This window comes from Ammospiza caudacuta, chromosome 3 (genome assembly GCF_027887145.1).
Source record: "Ammospiza caudacuta isolate bAmmCau1 chromosome 3, bAmmCau1.pri, whole genome shotgun sequence".
Classification (NCBI taxonomy): Eukaryota; Metazoa; Chordata; class Aves; order Passeriformes; family Passerellidae; genus Ammospiza; species Ammospiza caudacuta.
In genome coordinates, this window is record NC_080595.1 from 26,337,401 (window position 1) to 26,345,455 (window position 8,055).

Below are 8,055 nucleotides of genomic sequence, written 5' to 3' on the forward strand. Positions count from 1 at the left end.
AAACTGGTGAGTGATGTGATCAAAGAAAAAGTACAAGGGCAGCAGGAAGCACACAAGGACATGAGAAACACCCAGGTCCAATCCTGGGGAGCCCTTTGCAGTAGCCTTGGCAAAGCCGTGTGAACCCACCCATTGCAGGAAGTGAAGTGGCAGCCCACAGAGGAAGCAGCACTGGCTCGGTCACATCAGCTCATGCCACAGGCTGCACAGGCATGAGACACTCAAACAGAACTCCCAAACTGAAATAAAATCCATTTTAAGAAAATAAACATTTTATTTGGTTTTGTAAAAACTTAAGTGGCCATAAACCCTAATGGTTTTGTAGTCCCAACTTAACTGTGCACTCAGGATTCTTGGCAGCCTCCCTCCCCAGTCCAAAATGTGCCGCCCTCGAGGCAGTGCCTTAGGCTCCATCTCTACACCCACTCTTTCCTTATCCTCCTCTGCCCTCTTCCTTTGCTTTCTGCTCTCTTGTTTTCATTTTTTTTCTTTCTTTCCTAAAGTAACCTATTATATTTTCTGTGAAAGCATTAAGTTGTAAGTCTCCTGTTATTTAAAATACTAATTTTCCAAAGAAAGTGTCTATTCTCATTTGTACTTAATGCAACATATAGCTTCTTTTGCCTTTTCCCAAAGCATTTCTAACCTATTTCAGTTTCCATCTTCCCTCCTGGAGGTATCTCAGCCTACAGCACGTTTTCCTGAACCTTCCACGAAGCTCTGGAACAGACAAATCATTCCATCATGAAGTCAGTGGCCAAGGGAAAGGCACCAATTTGCAGGCATGCTGCTTCTTTATGGGATCAACTAAATTGATTTAAGTTGCATTTCTCAGCACAGCCTAAGCTCCCTTCTACAGTCAAGCTTTTTAACCCAGAAGGTGTCCTTTCATCCCTGCCATCAGCACCTGACACCAGAACTGCACAACAGCTTGTACACAGGCTTCCCTAGAGCCTGCCAGCTCTGAGGGAAGGGCACATCCAGCTGGATTCCTCGGGAGGAGGCAGCACTGCAGAAATTGTAGTGCTCTGCAAGCACAGCTCCAGGAAGCACCATCTGCTTCTGGGAAGCTTTGGGGAAAACCCCAAATGGAGAAGTTGAGTGGGAGCAGGATCTTAATTTTAAACAGTTTGACTCTGCAGATGAGTAGAGAGCAGCAGGGCAGTGTTACTGCTCGTGAGCAGCCCTGACCTCCTTCAGCAGCAAGCACAGTGCTGAAACCCTGACCAAGCTTCAAGCAAACTCAAGGGGATGAACTCAAGTGAAAAGGCAGACAGCAACAGCATTTAGGAAACAGAATGTAGGCAGAGACAGAAAAATGAAATAAAGAAACAAAAGTTACTGAAAAAAATAACAGGGACAGAAAGCAAGACAACTAATAGGCTTTAATTTTTTTATCTTTTAGTGTACTGAAGGCAAAGTGAGTCATCACTTTTCCTAACAAATAATTGGCCATTACAAATTTTGCAGAACTAGGTCTTTGGGGCTTCCAAATTCACTTCTCTTTCTCTGTCCTATAGGGACACACTATTCAGGACTTTAGCTGATTTGACCACTCTGTTGGTTTGGCCATGAATATCTGTTTAAGGTACAAGAGATCCTTGGTTTTATTTGCCACACCCAGACCCTTTGACTCAGTCTTTATAGAGGACTTTACCAGCATCTCCACAGAAATCTATGAATCAACTCAATGGTTATTCATCTGAATTAGTAGGATGACCTCAAAATTTTTAAACACATATGTATGTCTGATGACATGTAGACACACACGTTTCTAGCCAGAGCTGTCATTGAAAATGCAACTGCTAATGTAAAAACCCAGTGCTCTCAGGGACCCCATGAACTTGCTGTTGGGAAAGTGGTGACAGCAAAGATTATCACCATTTTCTTTCCTTAAAAAGACAGAAAAAGTCAACTGGAAGAAGGATGTGTTCTTAAAAAGTCCTTCCCATGAGGACAGGCTGGAGATGTACAGAGGTAAGAGCTAGGAGCAGTGCTCTCCCATGGCCCCTTCTCCAACTGCAGTGGGCACTGGAAAGCTGTGCTGCTCTGCCTGAGCATGCTGCCACAGCCAGGCAGCCACAGCATTTTTCTGTTTCTTTCATAGGGCCACATTCCAGTTTCAAGCACATGGATATAGCAGACAAGACTGTGAACCATATGGTCTTAGCACAGGTCAGACCATTTCATGTCCCACAGCATCTACTTTGGGAAAAACTGCTTTGCAGATGGTTCCTAACCTTGAGGTTTGGTTAATCACTAGGTGATTTGCATAATAATAGTAAGTAACTTTTGTATTTTGATATAACCTTCTGCAGAGTAAGTTCACAGCAACATATTTTGCATACAGAATCCCTGTGTGCAAACATCAGTATATTACAGACAAAAACTTGCTTTACAGTCCCACTCCCAGAGACAAACATGCCTAACTAGAGAGCACTCTGGCCAATCCCATCTCAAAATCACTGTGGTTTAGGTGCAAACAGTTTCTCACACACTTGTGTATTTGTTGCAGTATCGAGCAGGGGAAACTGGAAATTTTTGCAACATTTTTATTAACAATACAGCATGACTCAAGTTTCCTCACTTTCCTGAGCCCAGCCACACACCAGGGTAAAGAGGTGAGCTTCTTTCCTGGGCTGAGGGAAGACAGTGGAACAACCACACACTTACAGCCCAAACTGCTGCTGATAAGGCACTGATGACTAACAGTGTGGTCATTAACCCTTCAGTTACTGCCGAGAAACCTGGACAGAAAAGCCCCAGAAAGCAAAAGAAGAGGTTCTGAAATCCTCCCCCTGGGGTGCAGTCCCAAGGGCACGCTGGCTGTAAGGTGTCCCAGCCAGAGTGACCAGGTGACCCCACACTGGCTGGGTCCTGCAGCAGCATCCTGAGTCTGCCTTGCTGCCCTGGGCAGGGAATGCTCCCACGAGCTGCCCTGGGCAGGGAATGCTCCCACGAGCTGCCCTGGGCAGGGAATGCTCCCACGAGCTGCCCTGGGCAGGGAATGCTCCCAGGAGCTGCTCTGGGCAGGGAATGCTCCCACGAGCTGCCCTGGGCAGGGAATGCTCCCAGGAGCTGCCCTGGGCAGGGAATGCTCCCAGGAGCTGCCCTGGGCAGGGAAAGCTCCCAAGAGCTGCCCTGGGCAGGGAATGCTCCCAGGAGCTGCTCTGGGCAGGGAATGCTCCCAAGAGCTGCCCTGGGCAGGCAATGCTCCCAGGAGCTGCTCTGGGCAGGGAATGCTCCCAAGAGCTGCCCTGGGCAGGCAATGCTCCCAGGAGCTGCTCTGGGCAGGGAAAGCTCCCACGAGCTGCTCTGAGCAGGGAACGCTCCCAAGAGCTGCCCTGGGCAGGGAAAGCTCCCAAGAGCAGAATGTCTGTGAGACAGCAGAAACCACCCGAATCCCTGAGCCACCAGCAGCTGCCTCCTCAGGATCAGGAGACCAAGAGAACTACAACTCACACAGACTCCCTGAAAAAACAGAGAAAGGAGTATCTCTCCCCAGTCAGGTGATTCCTGATGATGAATTATGTCTATTTATGCAAAATCAAAGGGTCAGACAAAGAAATGAAGAAGAGAGAGGGCTATAGGGTAACTTAAAGGTGGGGAAAATAAAGTCCAGGAGATGAAGCACCCTACAAGTCTGCACCTGCCCACTGAAGGGATTTTGCAAAGTGACCCAAGCAATACGAGGCACAGAATGAAGAGCTCCTGACCTGTCCCACAGCTTTGACAGCTGTGTAAGAATTGCTCTTCACTTAGGGAGCCTGTGTGGTGAAATCAAGAAGAGCAGCTTTCTAGCTTCAAAATCTTGTCCCTTCCTGGCTGTGATTCCTTACCCTCTCAAAACTCCATTAAATACCCTGTGAGCACCACAAGCTTTTCTTTCTTCCTCCACGGTGTTATTCTGAATCTTATCTTTCAGCAGCTTACAACTCTTTAGTTTCTAACCCTAAAGTTTCCTGGGAGGTTCTCACATATGTGCCCTATCACTGCAGACCATCTTCTGCACAGGCTGAACTCTCAGCCCCTCCTCTGATGTCTGGGCTGTGGATGATGGCCAGCCCAGAGGCAGCACTATGACCCCAAGCTTGCCCTGCTGCCCTTCTCCCCAGCCTGGCACAACCAGACCCTGTTCCACTCAGCTCTGTGACCTTCATCTCCCTCCAGGCTTTAAGTGTTAGACCTTCACAATACCTCACCAACTTCTCCTGCTTGGTGTCTCTGTGTGACACAGTATTTCTGGTCTGCTAACACAAATAAAACTGCCATCCATCACCATCATCCTCTGGTTTTCATTGAATCAAGGGTTTGGGTTGCAAGAGACCTTAAAGATCATCTCGTTCCAACCACCTGGCCATGGCCAGTGACACCTTCCACTAAACCACGTTGTTCTAAGCCCTATCCAGCCTGGCCTTAAACACTTCCAGAAATGGAGAAAACACTTCCAGGAATGAGGAAAACACTCATTTTCAAACACCTGTTTCTCTTGAAATGTAATATTTTACTCATTTATCCACCCTGTGTGCTGCCACAGGGATAATTTTTCTAAGCCACAGCTACAACCACATCACTTCTCACATCCCTCCACTTTCCCACTGCACCAAAACCTCTTCACTTTCAAAGCCTGTTCTGGTCTCCCTCCACTTGCCTCTGCATCACCTCCAATGATAGAAAGGTTCCCTCTCTGTTCAAGCAATGATAACAGGTTCCACTGCCTCCTTGTCATGTATTTGAGCAAGTGTGTGTGCTGGGAGGGCAGATTTTTTTTTTTTTTTTGAGAGATATTAGCAGGCTGTTCTACTTCAAATCTCTTCTCCAAGATCTCCTTTGCCAAGCAGCTGGGAACAACTGGCTTCTGACTATCAAGGTGATCCAGAAGGTCCCAGTCTCCTTTTGCTCCTGCACGCAGGCAGGTCCCTCCCTCCTGACTTGAAACTATGAACTCCCTTCAGCCAAGGGCTGCAGTTCAGCCTTCTGCTCACACAGAGGGGTCCTCAACCACAGCAAACACTTCTCTGCACAGCAGAAATAAAATAATCAAAGCTAACAGCAAAGGAAATTGTCATGGGTGGTTTTAGGCTGAGCGCAACACATCACCGCCAAACCTCATGCTCAGCTCTAAAGAAATAATACAACACAGTCCTCAGAGAAAAGAAGATGATGTGAAAAACCAGCCATGCCCATGCTCATGCATTCCAGACCACCCCAATTTTACCTTCATCACTAAACCCGCATGCTCTGTGTGCAATCAGCAGGGGAGTTTAAAAATACAACTGTTTCTGCTGCCAGCCTGGAGATGTGCCTGACCTGAATACACCCAGCTATTTTTAGCACATCACTGCACTCCTTTCAGCCATCCCGTATTTATAAAACGGAAGTTATGAGGAAAGTTGTTCTTGGCTGGCACCGGGAAGGCACAACCAAGCTAACAATAGGCAAAGCAATTCAAGAAGTGCCAACAATAGGAGCTCTTCATTTTTCCTTCTAAATATGAGGAGTGTTGAAAGCGTTTGGTTAAAGCCTGCTGCGCTTCGAGATGCTCCCAGAGTGCTGTTAATCAGGGAAAATCAGAAGACCCCCTGCACAAGCACAGAGGGGAGATTCCCTCTCTCCAGCAGCATTCAGCTGACACCAGCGGGGATGCTTGTTACAGGTCCCTGCAGTGTGAAAAGATCAGAGCTGCAAAGACATTCTTCATTCATCCGAGCAGTCCCGGCTTTGTCTCCTTCCCAGCCCCCAAAATTTCGGCCCTGCCTCAGCCTCTGGGGCGGGCACCGGGCCTACCTTTCCCTCCGGCATCCTGGGGGGCGGCGGCCGTGGCGCATCCCGGGCAGGGTGAGCTGAGCCCGGCTCTCTGAGGGGAGCCCCGCGCCGGGGCCGAGGGCTCCGCCGCGCCTCGCACAACTCCCGGGGCGCCAACTTCGGCTGCGCGACCCGGGTCTCCTCTGGAGTGGAGAGGAGCAGCCCCGGCCCCGCGCAGACCTGCTCTGCCCCGCGGGGCTGGCAGCGGCACTTCAGGGCTGTCACCCCCCGCGCGCCCGGCCGGCACCCACCGCGGGCCCGGCTCCGCTCCCCGACGCGCCCCGTCCCCTCTCTCTGTCCTGTCCCGGTCCCGGCGTGTCCCTCGGCCCCGGCCTGCCCGCCCCGCCGCACCTGTGCCGGCGCTCGCCGCGCTCCGAGCCGGGCCCGGGGCCGCCGCTGCCGGCGGTGCGGGGCCGGCCCGGCTGCGCGGGCGCGGCTCCGTGCGCGGCTCCGGCGGGCGGGGGGCGAGGCTCGGACGCGCTACTGCCGCCGCCCCCGGCCGCCGCCACCCCCGCGGGCGGGAGCCGCTCTCGGTTTCATGGCAACCCCCGGGCGGGGAGACCCCGGCAGCGGCGGCACCGCCCCGCTCGGGCAGCGCCGGCGGCGCTCCCGGGCTGGGGGAGGGAGCGGCGTCCCCCCGCCTCCTGAGGGACGGCAGCGCCGGGAGCCGCGGCTGGGGAAGGCTCCCCTCCCCGGCAGCCCACCCTCAGCCGCCGGCGGCCCCGGGCTCCGCACACCGGCCCGCAGCCCCCGAGGCGCGGTCAGGGCGGCAGAGCCGTGCCCCGCAGGCCGGGGAGTTTTCCAGGAGCGGTAGCGAGGAGCAGCGGCGGGGCTCGGGCACAGCAGCCGCTGCCTGCAGGGAGGGCAGGTATTGCTCTTTCATTATTTACACCTGCGGGACTGAAGGAGCGAAACAAAGCCCCTGCTGAATAGGCAAAGGACACGGACGTGCCACACGCCTGTTATTATTTGCTATTATTATATTACTGATACGTGCCGGGACTGCTGGCTAATGACCCGAGACGTGCCGAAGGGCTCCTTAACAAGGCAGGCAACGCCGCCCTCCTCCAGCAAACAGCGCTGATGCGAGGGCTCTGCCGCCTGTTCCACATCACCTGCTGCTGCACTTTGTTCTGTCTTTCACATTAAACCACTTCTAGGAAAACCAGTCTCTAAGGAACATTCCATCCTAGCACACGCACAAAAGCACTAAGGCTGACAAAAAAAGAAACAATTGGGTCACTTTGTCTGGATTGTCTTCAAAGGAGCTCTAAAACCAATACTAATGAAATGGTTTCAGAAGGATTCGTCTTTTGCTAAAATGACTCAGAATTGTCACTCCCGAGGGCGTCAATCCATAGTGCATTGAGTCTGGGAGCCCAGCAAAGGCATTACTATGACAAACACTTTTAAAAACACTCCTTGCAAAAATTAGGTTGGTTTTATTTTTTTATTAGCTTTTAAGAATATCCTGGTTAGTCTGGGTCCGACTTGCCGGAAGTTCACAGGAAGATCCGTCCGAACAACAGGCATTAAATTTCTCTAATTAAATATTTATAAGTTTAAATGAATAGCTTAGAGATGGGATCAGGTTCCCTAGCTGGTCATTGGCTGCACTATCCTCCCAGTGCAGAACATAATTCCCCAGAACACTGCTTTGTGGGGATGAATAAAACCATCAGATATCAGGGTGCAGGCATTACTTTAAAAATCCCTCTTCACTTAAGGCTTAGTGAGCATAACAGGATGCCTGGTGTGCATTAAGACAAAGTTGCATCCTTGAAACTGCGGTAGAGATCACAATCCCTGAATCTCAGTGCTTCCTTTTGAGCCAATCCAAGGGAAAACTGCCAAGTCAGTAACAGCAATGAGGATTTATTGTGCTGCTGGAATTCTTTCAGTGTAAAAAACTGCACTGGAAAAGAGCTTTAAGATTAAGGAATTCGACAGAACTAAAAAGTAGCAGCCTTCACTAGTGGTGAAAATGAAGTAATTTTCCAAAGTTGTATTTCAGAATTAATTTTGAGGATGTCTGTTCTATAAAAGAGAGTGCCTGCTAATTAAATAGTCCAGACACTGTTGCCTGTATATTTTCTCCTCCCTACCTGACTGTACATTTTGGACACCTAATTCATTGGCAATGGACTGAGTAGTGTTAAAGAGTTCATGTTTGCCTTTATCTCATGTACAGCTGCCCAGGATCATAAAGCAGATGTCTAACCCATAAATGCCTGGCTTTAACTCACTCTG